The sequence below is a fragment of the Trachypithecus francoisi genome, unplaced genomic scaffold, assembly GCF_009764315.1.
Source record: "Trachypithecus francoisi isolate TF-2019V2 unplaced genomic scaffold, Tfra_2.0 Lachesis_group18, whole genome shotgun sequence".
NCBI lineage: Eukaryota > Metazoa > Chordata > Mammalia > Primates > Cercopithecidae > Trachypithecus > Trachypithecus francoisi.
This window is the reverse complement of record NW_022681463.1, coordinates 24894886-24911158: the sequence shown is the minus strand read 5'-3', so window position 1 is coordinate 24911158 and position 16273 is coordinate 24894886. Positions and strand designations below refer to the sequence as shown.

The window sequence follows — 16273 nt, the reverse complement described above, 5'->3', positions numbered from 1 at the left end:
TACTGCTGCTGCTCATCATCAGGTAAGGTGCCCTGGTTTTGGTCCAGAACACAGCTGCCCCACCACAGGCCAATCACACTAATGGAAAGCCACTTTGCATCTCTCTCTCAGGTGGAGCCCCAAGAGACAAGTAAAAGGTCCTCTGCCTCAGACACTGCCATGGTCCCTTCTCCTGCTGCCTCCTAGCTGGAAAGGGAACATAAAGCCTCAGTTTGCCCCAGGGCTGCAGTGTGAAGCCCAGGAGTGCCAAGTTGAGAACTGCAGCCAGCACTTAAATGGGAGAGGAGCATACACTTTCAGAGCATTGAGCGGTAGCATGGCTGCAATCATGAGGAAATACAGAGGAGTCATGTGTCTGAGCAAAAGTCTGTCTACACATCCTTTGCTTACATGCGATCTGTTGGATCAAAGTCCAAATTTCAATACCAAAAATGCTAACATACTCTCTTGTGAAACCATGGATGAGAATTCAGCTACAGATAAAGACTTGCACAAAGCCTTGGCCCTCTGGAAACATACAGAAAAGAAGTCAACTGACGGTACTCAAATTACACGACAGTTAAGGGAGCACCAAGCTATACAGATGAGAAAGAACCAGCACAAGAACTCTGGTAACTCAAAAAGCCAGAGTTTCTTCTTACCTCAAAATGACCACACTACTTCACCAGCAGGAGTTCTTAACCAGAGTGAAGTAGCTAAAAATGACAGAAATCGAATTCAGAATATGGATAGGAATGAAGATCATCTAGATTCAGGAGTAAATTGAAACCCAGTTTAAGGAAATTAAGGTTTACAACAAAACAATGTGGGAAGTGGTAAATAAAATGACCATTATAAAAAAAAAAAAACTGATCTGATAGAGCTGAAAAACACACTACACAAATTTCATAAAGCAATCACAAATATTAACAGCAAAATAGGCCGGGCGCGGTGGCTCAAGCCTGTAATCCCAGCACTTTGGGAGGCCGAGACGGGCGGATCACGAGGTCAGGAGATCGAGACCATCCTGGCTAACAGGGTGAAACCCCGTCTCTACTAAAAATACAAAAAACTAGCCGGGCGAGGTGGCGGGCGCCTGTAGTCCCAGCTACTCCGGAGGCTGAGGCAGGAGAATGGCGTAAAACCGGGAGGCGGAGCTTGCAGTGAGCTGAGATCCGGCCACTGCACTCCAGCCCAGGCGAAAGAGCAAGACTCCGTCTCAAAAAAAAAAAAAAAAAAAAACAGCAAAATAGACCAAGTTGAGGAAGGAATCTCAGAATTTGAAGACTGGGTATCTAAACTAACTCAGTGAGGCAAAAAATTTTTCAGAAAGAATAGAACAAAATCTCCAAGAAACATGGAGTACAGAGACCATGTCTCCAACTCATTGGCATCCCTGAAAGAGAGGGGGAGAAAGAAAGAAATTTGGAAAACACATTTTAGGTTATGGTTCATGAAAATTTCCCTAACCTCACTGGAGAGGCCAACATTCAAATTCAGGAATAGCAGAGAATCCCTATGAGATACTACACAAGAAGACCATCCCCAAGATACATACTCATAAGATTCTCCAAGGTTGAAGTGAAAGAAGAAATGTTAAAGACAGCTAGAGAGAAATGGCATGTAAGAAATGTTTCAGCAGAAACTCGACGAGCCAGAAGAGATTGAAGGCCTATATTCAGCTTTCTTAAAGAAAAGAATCTCCAAGTAAGAATTTCATATACAATTAAACTAAGTTTCATAAGCAAAGGAGAAATAATATTATTTTAGACAAGAAAATGTTACTAAAATGTATTTTAGACAAGGAATTTGTTACTACCAGACCTGTCATAAGACAGGCACTGAAAGAAGTGCTAAGTATGTATAGACTATAACCAACCACTACAAAAACAAACTTAAGTACATAGATCATTCATACTATAAAACAATCAAACAAACATGTCTGCAAAATAGCCAGCTGATAATATAATGACAGGATCAAATCTGCACATATCAACATTAGCCTTGACTGTAAACAAAGTTAATGCCCCAATTAAAAGGCAAACAGTGGCAGACTGGATAAAGAAGCAAGACCTGATGGTATGCTGTCTTCAGGAGACCTACCTCACATGCAATGATACCCATAGACTCAAAGTATAGGAATGGAGAAAGATCTACCAACCAAATGGAAAATATAAAAAAACAGTGGTTACTATTCTAATTTCAGGCACAACAAACTTTAAATGAACAAAGATTAAAAAAAAAAAGTTGAGCATTACAAAATGGTAGAGTTCGATTCAACAAGACAACAAACCAGAATATATATATATACACACAACATAAGATTGTTCAATTCATAAAACAAGCTCTTAGAGACCTATGAAGAGGCTTAGACTTCCACACAATAATAGGAAACTTCAACACCCCACTGACAGTATTAGATCACTGAGGCAGAAAACTAAACAAAGACATTCAGAATCCGAACTTGACATTTGACCATATGGACCTAGTAGACATCTACACAACTCTCCACCCCAAAACAACAAAATATACATTCTTCTCATCTGCAAATGACACATACTCTAAAATTGATCACATCATCATACATAAAACTATCCTCAGGAAAAGCAAAATAACTCTCAGAGTTTTGTTTACCAAATACACTCTCAGAGCACAGCATAATGAAACTACTAATCAATACTAAGAAAACCACACAAAACCATACTATTACATAGAAATTAACTAACCCACTCCTGAATGACCTTCGGGTAAGCAATAAAATTAAGGCCAAAATCAAGAAATGTGTTGAAATTAATGAGAACAAAGATACAACATACTAGAATCTCTGCGACACAGCAAAAACAGTGTTGAGAGGAAAATTTATAGTGCTAAACACTCACATTGAAAAGTAAGATCTCAAATCAGCAATCTAACATCATACTAAGAGGAACTGGAGATACAAGAGCAAATCAATCCCAAAGCCAGGAGAAGACAAGGAAAACAAAAACAAAAACAAAAACAAAATCAGAGCTGAATTGGAGGAAACTGAGATGTGAAAAAACACACAAAAGATTAACAAATCCAGGAGCTGTTTCTTTGAAAGAATCAATAAGATAAATAGACAACTAGATAGGCTAATAAAGAAAAAAAAGAGAGAAGATTCAAATAAACACAATCAGAAATGACAAAGGGGATACTAATACTGACCACACAGAAATACAAAAAGTCCTCAGAGATTACTAGGAACACTTCAGTGCATACAAATTAGAAAACCTAGAAGAAATGGATAAATTTCTGGAAACATGCAACCACCAAGATTAAACTGGAAGAAATTAAATTCCTGAACAAATTTAAAATGAGTCCTGAAATTGAATCAGTAATAGTAAGCCTACCAACCAGAAAAACCCAGGATCAGATAGCCAAATTCTACCAGATGTATAAAGAAGAGCTGGTACCATTCTGAAACTATCCCCCAAAAAATGAAAGAATATGAATTCCTCCCTACCTCATTCTATGAGATCAACATCATACTGATACCAAAATCTGGGAAAGACATGACAGAAAAAGAAAATGTCAGACCAATATCCTTGATGAACATAGATGCAAAATCCTCAACAGAATACTAGCAAGCTGAATCTACCTGCACATCAAAAATACAATCCCTTATGATCAAGTATGCTTTATCCCTGGGATGCAAAGTTGATTCAACATATACAAATCAATAAATGTGATTCATCACATAAAGAGAACTAAAAACAAGAGCCATGTAATTATTTCAATAGATGAAGAAAAGGCTTTTGATAAAATTCGACATCCCTTCATATTAAAAACCCACAACAAAATAGGCATGGAAGAAACATATTTCAAAACAATGAGAACCATCTATGACAAGCCCATAACCATCATACCAAATAGGCAAAAGCAAGAAGCATTCTCTTTAAAAACCAGATCAAGACAAGAATGACCTCTCACCATTCCTATTCATCATAGTACTGGAAGTTCTTGATAGATCTATCTGGCAAGGGAAAGAATTAAAGGCATCCAAATAGGAAGAGAGGAAGTCAAAGTATCCCTGTTTGCAGACAATATGATTCTATACCTAGAAAAAGTCACAGTCTCTACCCAAAAGTTGCTTAGGCAGATAAACAACTTCAGCAAAGCTTCAGGACACAAAATCAATGTACAAAAATTAGTAACACCTTTATACACCAACAACCTATAAGCCAACGGCCAAATCAAGAATGCAATGCCATTCACAATAGCCATAATAAGAATAAAATACCTAGGAATACAACTAACCCAATGAGGTGAAAGTCCTCTACATTCAGAATTATGAAACACTATTCAAAGAAATCAGAGATGACACAAAGAAATGGTAAACCATTTCATGCTCAATAACAGGAAGAATCAATATTGTTAAAATGGCCATACTGCCCAAAGCAGTGTACAAATTCAGTGCTACTCTTATCAAACTACCAATGACATTCTTCACAGAATTAGAAAAAAACTATTTTAAACTTCATATGGAACCAAAAAAGAGCATAAATAGCCAAGAGAAATCTAAGCAAAACCAACAAAGCTGGAGGCATCACATTACCTAACTTCAGACTATGTTACAACCTTGCAGTAACCAAAACAGCATGGAAGTGGTACAAAAAAAAAAGACACATAGACCACTGGAACAGAATAGAGAGCCCAAAAATAATTCTGTACACCTACAATCATCTAATATTCAATGAAGTCAAGAAAAACAAGCAAAGAGGAAAGGATTCTCTATTTAAAAATGGTACTGGGATAACCAACTAGCCATATGCAGAACATTGCAACTGGACCCCCTCCTTATACCATATTAAAAAAAAATCAACTCAAGATGGATTAAAGACTAATGTAAAACCTAAAACTGCAAAAACCCTGGAGATTGCTTCTTGGCCTTTTGGCTAAGATCAAGTGTAAAAACCCTGAAAAATAACCTAAGAACTATAATCGGGACATAGGACCTAACAAAGATTTAATGACAAAGACACCCAAAGCAATTGCAACAAAAACAAAGTTGACAAATATGACCTAATTAAACTAAAGAGCTTCTGCACAACAAAAGAAACTATCAACAGAGTCAACAGACAACCTATAGAATGGGAAAAAATAGAATGGGATCCTATAGAATCAGAGGAATATTAAGCCAAAGTTGGACAGTGTATAAGAACTAAGGTCATACCAGAGGAACTACGATCAAATGAAGTCACTACTGCCGTTTTGGCACTCTGATAGCTGAAATTGCCACAGACATAAATTCCAAATTATCCAAAGTTATGTGTTTCTATCACTGAATCTAGATTTTAAATGTTGGACAAAAATCCAAATTAAAATAATTAAATAAAGACATTTTGATTCCCAGATTAGTATATGAGGAAAACAGAGGTAACTCCACAAAAGAAAGAATGTAGGGAGTGGCACAGTGTAATAAATTAGAAGACAGAGGGGTTCAAACCAGTAGCCTCATTCAATAACTTATTTCTCACAAGGTTAAAATTTTCTTAAGTTTTAACATATTACAATGAGCAACTTTAATACAATTACTTTTTAAAATGAACAAAAAGTAACTATTGTTCATAATTCATTATCATTTGACAATCAACAATATAGATAAATGAGTTTATTCCGAATTGAAAAGATTATATTAAGCTAGAAGTATAACTATCTGCATGGCCTGTTTTACTAGATTCAATACACTTTTAAGAATTCTACAGCAATTTAGAGTTGCCTCAGAAGTCTCAAGGGATGGCTTGGGAGGCAGAGGGAGCAAGCTCTGGAGAATTCTGTTTTAATTAAAGCAGTTTTTCGAACATTTGCTACATTGGAGGTGTGCATAAAATTATTATTTTGAAAGGGTTTTGAGCTCCCAAAATTTGAAAACCAGTGAATTATAAAATGGCAGCTTCTACCCACACTGTAAAGAAACAATCTGTATATAAATGAATTCTGTTGTTTAAAGAAAATGATTTATTTGTTTCAAAAGTGAACTATGTTTTATCAAGTGTTTACTACAAAGCAGATACTTTTCTAGAATTTTCAATAAGCTATTGAATTTAAGTTTTATAGAAGGATAGGGATCTAGTGTTTAGTAGCACAATTAGGGAAATATAGTTAACAGTAATGTATTTATATTTCAAAATAGCTAGAAAAGATTTCAAATGTCCCATCCTAAATAAATGATCAGCGTTTGAGAAAATGAATCTTCCAAATACCCAGATTTGATCATTATACTTTATAGGTTTGTATCAAAATATCATATGTACCTTATAAATATTTACAACTACTATGTGTTCCTAAAAATTAACAATAAAATTAAAAGTTAAATATCTTCACAGGTTTACCGTTGCATGTAAACAAAAAAAAGTTAGACATATGTACAATCATTTCAAAAGACATTTAGTTTTATGTACTTAGAATCTCTTGGCATGTTTTGGTGTTGCCAACTAATTTTCACTCAAACATTCTAGTCTACCCTACTCCATAAAAGCCTTGTTACAGTTGGGTGGAAACACCAAGAGGTTCAATGGGTTAATGAGACTAATGTAATATCCCTCTGCTGTATTTACACAAGTGGAATCCCTTCATTATGTTAATAGAATCCTGTAAGCAAGCCCATGCTTTCTTCAAAGTGCACTTGCATAGACCGTACAATACCTAAGGTGAACCCTAATGCAAACGATGAACTTTGGGTGATTATCATATGTCAATGTAGGTTTATCAGTTACAACATGTGTACCACTCTGGTGCAGAATGTTGATAATGGGGGAGGGTATACATGTGTAACAACAGAGAAGACATAAGAAATCTCCGTGCCTCTCTCTTATTTTTGCTGTGAATCTAAAACTTCTCTAAAGACAGCAAGTACTAAAATTAAAAAGTGCACTTGAATATACTTGAATGCCACAAAGCATCTGAAAATATTGTAAATCTAAAAGGCTCCAGCCAAGAGGAAAATAAATTTTTATAGTAATCCTCTTATTGGCAAAAACTATCACTTCCTCTTAAACAGCTGTTAATCACCCACATTTAATCTCCAGTTTCTAACCACAAAAGGAAACTAGAAGGTATATATAGTATAAAGAATATCTTCCTATATAGAGAGAGAAAACTTTAAGATATGTATTTGTATATGCTTTTCATATAATAAAATTTGCTTTGTCTCTCACTTCTAGCTTGTTAGAGTTGGCAGAACTATTACATGCATTTGTATCTTCTGCCTAATGCCTTTCTCCTTTGCTTCATCTTCCAAATTGGAGCACAGGTATGATGCCTGGAGATGTAAAAGCCATTTTGCAAGAATGAGAATGAGTGCTACATGCTAAGGGAGGTGGAATGGAAGGTTAAGAACAGTTAAGGTAACTGAGGACATAATGAAACTGCCATACTTCCTCTCAATATTCTTCAATACTACGTATGGAACAGAAAAACATCCTGAGGTAGCCAGATTGCTGGTTCATTCAACTGAAAATCATTCTAATTGATATGACAATTGCAGATATGTATTGACTTACTATGGAAGTTAGAAATTGAGATGACAAAACACAAAGGTGAAAGGAGGTATAAGTTATACATGTTCTGCTTTTTCCTATGTTGCCACACATGACTATATATGTCCCAAATTAAAAACACATAGCTATTCAATGTTAGATGTATTCATGAAATAATATTTTCATTTAATAAAATAATCTTCTATATATTAAACAATATTGATGGATTTTTTAATTATGTAAATTTTATAAACACATACATTTTTCCAAAAACTAATAAGAAATATCATTAATTCAATGAAGCTAAAATATGAAAAATTACTTTGATGTGTTTATTCAGTTCATATTCAACTTAAAGCAACTCACCAGGATTATTGGTCATAATTCAGTTTGTTTATTCTTTTTAGAAAAAAATATATTTTACACAATAAATGTCTGTATGAGGTTTTATAGTGAGATCTCTATAAATATTACCTGATTAATTCTGAAGATTCTCAAATTTGAATTCAAGTGTTATAGAAGAAATGAACCTATACATGGTGCTCGGATCAGATCTGCACAAAACACTCCTAAATTATTATTAACATGGGCCCTGAAGGAAGACAGTCACATACTTTTGTTGAAGACAGAAGTCAAACAGGATTTATAGGGCTAAATTATACAATTTGTCAGTTCCTAGATTTTATAACATAAATTCACAAATAAAAAACCTATTTAAAACCCATTTAAATAGCTACACCCTTATAGGTCTTTCCATTTATAAATTATATGTTTATGTAACAATTGTAGACAGAAATTTTGTTCATATTAATTAATTAGAAGTCACATATGAGGCTGGCCACCATGGCTCATGCCTCTAATCCCAGTACTTTGGGAGGCCAAGGTGGGTGGATCATTTGAGGTCAGGAGTTTGAGACCAGCCTGGCCAACATGGTGAAACCCTGTCTCTACTGAAAATACAAAAATTAGCCAGGCGTGGTAGTGGGCACCTGTAGTCCCAGCTACTCAGGAGACTGAGGTAGGAGAATTGCTTGAACCTGGGAGGCAGACATTACAGTGAGCCAAGGTCATGCCACTGCACTCCATCTTGGGAGACACAGTGAGACTTTGTTTCAAGAAAAAAACACAAGTCATCGTATGAAACAAGTCCATAAACCACAGTTTAATACACAGTTTGAATACTAAATAAGATGTTGGCCATACTTGCCTTTCCTCCCAAAGTGAACTTTGGTTTATTTGACACAATTTAGGAGTAGACATTTTGTTTAATGCCTCTTTTATATTCACTGAAAAGGAAAATTTCAACATAATATTTGAAATTGTTCAGGGGCTTATCACTGTATTTTTTCTCTTTATCAGATTGTTTCTCAAATGTATTCATAATTTTTAATTTCACAATATATTTGGTCAAATCTAGACACATGCAAACATGTATACACACCATATTTATACATATTCTCATTTTTTTATGTATGAATATCAATTCCTCAACATAATGTTAAGATATTTCTAACATTGATATGGTAAATATTGCTCAATGCATTCACAATTCAGTAAAAATGTATAAAAATCTTAGAGGCATATTAAATCTTTTGTATTCACTCTTAATTCAAGAAGTCACTACAGGAGATAACATTTTTATGTAAAATAAAATTTACATAAAATTATACATAAGAATTAAATTTCAAAAGGAGTTGGATAATGCTTATACTGTTGTGCTCATTTTTTCCTATTTTAGCATAAATTACAACAAATTTTCTAAGGCAAAAACACAAATAGTCAAAGGGAGATATGGTTGTGAAATAATACAGTTAACCAAATAGTTTCTATTATATTAACAAATATTGATAGATTGATTATATTGAAATGTTTCCAAAAAAAGGCACTTATAAAGGTAGCATTCAATGTACAGACTAAACAAGCTTCAGAAAGCATTCAATTTAAACCTCTGTGATCTATGTATTATTTTGATTGAATATACTTTTTGAAATGTAAAAAACATGCATACAAAGAAAAATGAACAAATGATCATGATATGCTAACAGTAATCACAGAGATACAGTAGCAGACAACACAGTAAAAGATTAAAGTGATGCTGAGTTTTCATTGATGTATGTTCTGTCACAAAAAGTTTAGGCCACCAGTAACAGTGTATGTAATAAGATTAAAGAGATACTGAGTTTTCACTGATGTATTTTCTGCCATAGGAAGTTTAGGCTATTGTTTTCCCAACACCTCAATTGGGAAAATAAATACCTTCTAGGCAAATAGAAAGTTTCTGTAGGCCAAGGTAATTTAGTATCTGTTCTTGCAGATGACATATGCAATTTTTTATCTCTGAGACCACCTGAAGAGCTGTCCTTGTGTGCCTAAGTGGTTATTAAAATACCTCTTTGTAAGTGTTTACCTGAAGGCTATAGGAAAAGTGAAATGTCTTCTCAATTCTGAAGACATTCAATTTAATAAAGTTGATTTTAAGCTCTATTACATCTCAACTCTATTTTCTCCATGGTTTTTTCAGATGGAAGGAAGGGATGTCTCTGTTGGAAAACAGATCTGTGGTGTCAAAACACAGTATTTGGATTCTTGTCTTCATAACAGTGAAAATAATTCATGGGTAATCAGTAAAGCCATTCTGAAAAAACAAAAATACAATGACTCCTTAGGAAGGGAAAATAAAATAAGAATGCACCTGGATTCTTGATACTGTTTCAACAAAAGTAATTTCTGTCTCTTGAACATCCTAGGCATTTTCCTGACTCTTCTCTGTATGGAGCAGTTTTCAGTTAGAAATTCAAGGGAAATTTCCTTTACCTCCTTCGGCCTTATTCTAATCACACGCTCTCAATAAACCTATCTTAGGCCACCCCACCCTCCATGCCAACACTCCTAATCCTTCTCACCCTGTTCTATTTTTTTTCTTTTTTCTTTAACATTTCTTTTCTTCTTACAAACTGGACATTTTACTTAAATGTTTTATTGTCACTCCTTCTCGTAGAATGAAAGTTGTGCAAGGGCAGATGCTCAGGCAGTATCTGTGGAGATGATGGGTGGATAAAGAAATAATTAATACTCTGTAAATATTTATTTGCTATGTGCCATGTCCTTTCAGACACTATATTTTCTCTATTTATACATAAATATTCTAATGTGAAATATAGCTATTAAATAAATGCTTAAATGTCATCAATAAATATGAAATATTATGGGAAATTATAGGAGATAATGATATCAAATCCAGGGCTTCAGAGAAGTTCCACTACAAAATTGAGCTAAAATTTTGTTCTGATGAATGAGTAAAACAATTTCTAAGAAATATGAGCAAAAAGCTTTTTGTTTGCAAACATTGTTTTAGTCACCTTGCTTGTTGACCTAATAACAGTATTCAGATTATACTTAAACTTTGTTATCAGAAATTTGGTCTCATTCTTTCTCGTGTGACCCATATCCTCCAAAATAAAAATAGAATCACTTTATTGATTGGCATAGGTAGTCAAGACACCCTTACAAATGATTGACTATTTAAATATAAAGTTAGATATGACAAATACTTGTTTTATATATAAGCAAAGGGGTGATGCAATGAGGATTGTTACATCTCTTACTTTTACACACTTAATTTATCAACAACTACTGATTAAACCAGAGCTAGTAAAACACAGTGTAAAGTCTGACTAAAAACATCTCTAACGTACCAGAAAGGATTTGGCTCCTTTTCTCATGATGATGAGGTATAAATATTCCACGGAGCACTAACTAGAGAGGAAGGGGTACACACGAAAGATAGCTTGGCTATTTGGAATCTCATCAGACAACTTGCCCCTCTGTACATCTCTTTTTTTTTCCTAGCAGAATGAGGTGAAGACTAGAAAAGGGAAAATGGTCTGTGTTGAAGAGGTAAGAATCATCCAATGTCTTCGGTTTCATGTGAATATAATCAGGAGAAGGTGAAACAGAGATGGTCTGTGAATTCTTATGCGTCAGTTCACAAAGTTGCTATCTCATCTCAGACAATACCCTCACTCACAGGATAATATCATAGCAGCCTCTTTAAGAATATCTACAGGATGGGTCTGCTTGTACAGTTGTGCAGCTAAGGCACTGGTAGGAATTGTTTGCTGTGTACTATGAAAAAAAATCTTTTGTAGATGTTAATATTAGATAACATTAAAAGATGAGAGAACAAGCTGTCCAATCCTGATGTTTCTGAGATTTTGGTCAGCTGTAAACCAAAAGTGTACATATTCATTTTTCTCATTTGTCTTGCACTTTTATGGCAAGACAAAATAAGTGAGTAGGTTGAGTCTGTGCACGTTTCTGAAGAATGCACAGAGGAAGGGTGAGACCAATAATTGGGTGTGTGGAGTATCTTTCCAGGACACCTACTGAATAGTCTTTTGCCTATTACAGTGAGAAGAGTTTTTATTAATCACCAAGTCTTTGATCACTTATTCTCAAGATTTATGTAAAACAAAGGACACCATTGAATGTGAGCGTTACAATTAATGCTATTAGTCTCATAATATTTCAATATATATTATTCTTTCAGATTTAGGTATTTTACCCCTTTGTTCAATGAATAGTTGGAGAGATCCTCCAAAAATATATATTTTGGAGATGGTGTCTCGCTCTTGTTGCCCAGGCTGAAGTGCAATGGTGCAATCTCTGCTCATTGCAACCTCCACCTCCCGGGTTCAAGCGATTCTCCTGCCTCAGCCTTCTGAGTAGCTGGAATTACAGGCACGTGCCACCACTCCAGGCTAATTTTTTGTATTTTTAGTAGAGACAGAGTTTTGCCATGTTGGCCAGGCTGGTCTCGAACTCCTGACCTCAGGTGATCCACCCACCTTGGCCTCCCAAAGTGCTGGGATTATAAGCATGAGCCACTAGTTGGAGAGATTCTTATATGCAAGAAAATTTTCTTATTCTTCATAAAAACCTCCTATGTTTTATTTCCTTAAGAATAATGCATACTTGTCGTTATGCTCAAGCCAGGTGTTACTGTTACTTAGCTAGTTTTTTTTTAACTGGTTTATGTCTAACTGACTCTAGTCTTTGTCTTTCCCACCAGCTGTACACTCAAACAGCTGTGCCTCCCCTTCTTTCACTCAGAGCAATTTCCAGGGACTTGTATTTAAAGGAGAGTGAAATGTTGTCTCTAATTATAACAGCAATCTGTTCCGCAGCAGTTTTCACACTCTACTTACATTCCTTACTGTGTTTTTCCAATACTTTTACTCTTTCTTCCATTTCTCTAATTTTTGCTCTAAACCCATCAAACTGCTGATTAGCTGAATTATTTTTCACGTTCATTAATTCTAGCACACTTTTTTTGAAGCCTGTATGGTTGTTTGCACTGATATTTAACATCAAGTTTAAGTTATTTCTCAACTTGTAATCCATGCAACTTTATTCATTCATAAATAAAAACATTCCCACTCTATCCCTCCCATTGTAGTTACTATGGATAAAGTAAAAATGGATACTTTGTTTCTTATTAGGTATAATAATTTAATTCCCTCAAGAAGAGTTGCTTTACCAACTTAGTTCTAATTCTTATCCAGCCTATATTTGTTAAAAGAAATAAGTCCCTATGTTAGACCCTATTGTAAATATAGTTATAGTCCTCTTTAAGTTAGGAAACAGGAACTTTACTAGATTGTGTGTGTGTCTGTGTGTGTGTGTGTGTGTGTGTGTGTGTATGGGTGTATATGCACATATATATCAGAAGATTTGACACCAACCTCTACCCTCAACAACATGTCTTCGGGTACAAATAAATAGACGGTTTTAAGGATGGATATTTCTCGTCAGAGTGCTTGTCTCCTTAACCGTTACTCAGTGATGCAAAGCTAAAAAGAGCACTGTGCTCATGGTGGAAAATAATTGCCAGGACTTGACGGGGAAGAATGTACTCATTCCACACCCCGGGCAGAAGTCTGCTGAGATAAACAGAAGAAAGCTAGTTAGTGAGCAAATTCATCAAGACCAATATCATGTATTTCTCCCCCTGGCCTGATGGCTGATTTGCACTCCTCCTGTAAGCAACAAAACTGCAAAACCAGTGCTACAAAACAGAAGCACCTGTAAGTCCGTGGGAGCACATCTTTGCTCAACAAGAGATCCTGACAACTAACAACTAACAACTAACAACCATCTGCCTGAGACACAGTTCGAGTTTTTAAGATGCATCAGTTCCCCTTTCCAGCCTGAAGCCTCATCATCAAACAATGCTTCCAACGCTTGGCATCTTGAATTATAGAATTATAAAGGATTAGAGCTTGCTTGGTGGGCAATTATGTGAGGCAACCCTCACACTTCCCAAAAGATAATGAGCGTAGGCTAATTTGATGGCAGTTCAAGGTCATGCATCTATTTGAAAAAGAGATCAGAATAAAATCCAGATTTCAAAGTCCTGATCTAGTGTTATTTTTATGCTGCCTTCCTTAAATAGTTATTTCTCAAAGTTAAACTAAAAGTAATCAAGTCACAGGAAGCCTCTGAATTAACATGACATTTTGAAGACTATGATTTTCAAGATAAGCCTTCTTAACTTTATCCCCAAGCAATCAGCTGTTGTTTGAACTTTACAACAGATAACCCATGCTTTTGTTTTTCTTTTTTCTTTTTCTTTTTCTTTTCTTTTTTTTTTTGCCAGATCCCCTGGTGAATGAGTGGAGAAATTGTTGAGTTGGCAGCCCAAGTTTACGAAAACAATCTGTAACACTGGAACAGTGAAGCTAACTGGCACATATGGGCAGTGAAAACATGGCCATGGCCTCATTAGCACCATGTGTTAAAAAATGGAGGTAAGCAGTCAAGTGTGAAGGTGAGGCAGGCATGGAGAAGGTCTGTGCACCCTAAAATGGACATGCTTGGTTTCACTGTGGAGTTTTTCCTGGTTGTAATTAAAGCCTGATCCTTTCCAGCTGTAGTGGCACAGATTGTTTTAAGATAAACTCAATCTACAATTAAAAATCTCATTAATCATTTCCCAAATTATTTGTTGTAATATAAAATGGAGATGGAAACCATTCCTGCTGTGAAAAATGGTAACAATATTAATAATTGTGGCTGTAACAGATGTTAATGGCAAAGGGGCCTCTCTGTTACTGCTCATAGTTTTCCATTTTCACACCTCAATCACTAAGCAAGCAACTGAATATCCAAGTAATCTTTAATTCAATGTGTTTTCTATTTTTAAATACATTCAGCATTTTTAAGTGTATTCATTGTGATATAAGAATTTTAGTTGTGATTTCAGATTAAATTTATTAAAATACACTCAAAGTACCTAAGTGTAACTGGACTAAAAATGAGATTATTTAACTTTTATGGTCACTGAAAATCCATCTAGATACTTAATATTTCTAGCTATCAGACTTTGAGCTTTTCTCTGTCCTAGAATTCAATCTTCATATCAACTTTATGAGTTTATAGAAATAAAGGAACTTGCCCAAACTAATGGGAATAATCAACAGAACTCTAAATAGGTGATCATTTTAGTTGTGGTTCTATGGTAAAGAACTTCCCAATATTGTGTGTGACCAAATGTTGGCTTCCCTGGGAGAGATCCAGGTTATATTTATTGTCCCCGAGACCCTTATGGTGCATTTAGCAGTTGTTTCTGATTTTTTGTTGTTTAAAATCATTATCAATAGTTGCATTAATTTAGGATGGATTAATTTAGGATGGGTTTGGCATATCTCTAATTTTTACTTTCATCTTCTGATATTGTCTCTATTGTATCGTGTGAGACACTCATGGGTAGAGAATTGAATTCTAACACATTTCAGTCTGAAAGACAACCAAAAACCCAATTTTAATTTCTGGACCTTTTCCAGAAGCAAAAGACCCAACATATTTAAGGACAGCATGCTAACTAATACAATGAGGTACACTCTTCTACGTGGCTATCCTTGCTGGCCACTTTAAAATAGCCAGTGCGCCACGACCCTTGCTGAAGTTAGAAGACACCAAAAGCTACCAGGGTTAATGAGAAATTCTGTCAATTTTTATTGGCTATATTTTAAATACATGTATTATACAAAGAGTAATCCTGCAGTAGAACACATAGTAGTCCAGATGTTTTGTTATAATGATTATTTTTGTCATCTGTGGTTCAAAACTACAATTCTATATTTGTTATATTGTCATGCTTTTGTCTTTGTTGCTCTGTATTATTTAAAAAAAAAAAAATCAGCAGCAATAAGCCCAAACAAGTACATGTGCAAAGGAAAAATAAGTTCTGAGTTTCTATTGTTTAGGATCGTTGATATCAAAAACGTAATCACACAAAATGTTCATGTTGCACGTTTGCCATCCACATTGGTGACACAATGAAGCACAAGAGAACTCTGGGACTTGAATTTGTTGAACAATCAGTATAAAGCTAGTTGACATGTGAAAAAACTGTGTGCCCAAATATAATAATTTAGCAAGAGTAACTGCTGAAAGTGTGTTTACACACCTCCCTATGAAAGCCAAATTTACATTCAAAGATTTCTTTCCAAAATTGTTTTTGTTATACTCATCTGCAAGTTTTCCTATGCACTTCCTATGCACTACAAAAAAATCAAATAACCATGAATGTGTGGATATGCTAACAGAACTCCATAGATAATAAAATGATCCCAGTGTATATCTATGTCATCAGATAACTTCAAATACAAAGTCAGTGGAATCCTGATATAGGTTAATTTTTAAAATCCAATTTGTGAAATCAAAGTGAAGTCATTAAAAATTCATTCTGTCAAAGGCTAAACCTTAGCCATTACTCTGAATGCTACCGTAAG

At 35.0% G+C, this 16273-nt stretch overlaps 1 long non-coding RNA gene across 1 annotated transcript in view; it reads left to right on the top strand.

Annotated features, from left to right (window-relative positions):
* LOC117063390 overlaps positions 1-13890 on the top strand; it is a 47713-nt gene extending 33823 nt beyond the window's left edge. Inside the window, exons 4-6 of the long non-coding RNA XR_004428898.1 lie at positions 7248-7346; positions 11331-11375; positions 13295-13890. This is a non-coding gene — a long non-coding RNA (uncharacterized LOC117063390). The remainder of the gene's footprint in view (positions 1-7247; positions 7347-11330; positions 11376-13294) is intronic.
* Positions 13891-16273: the final 2383 nt, after the last annotated feature.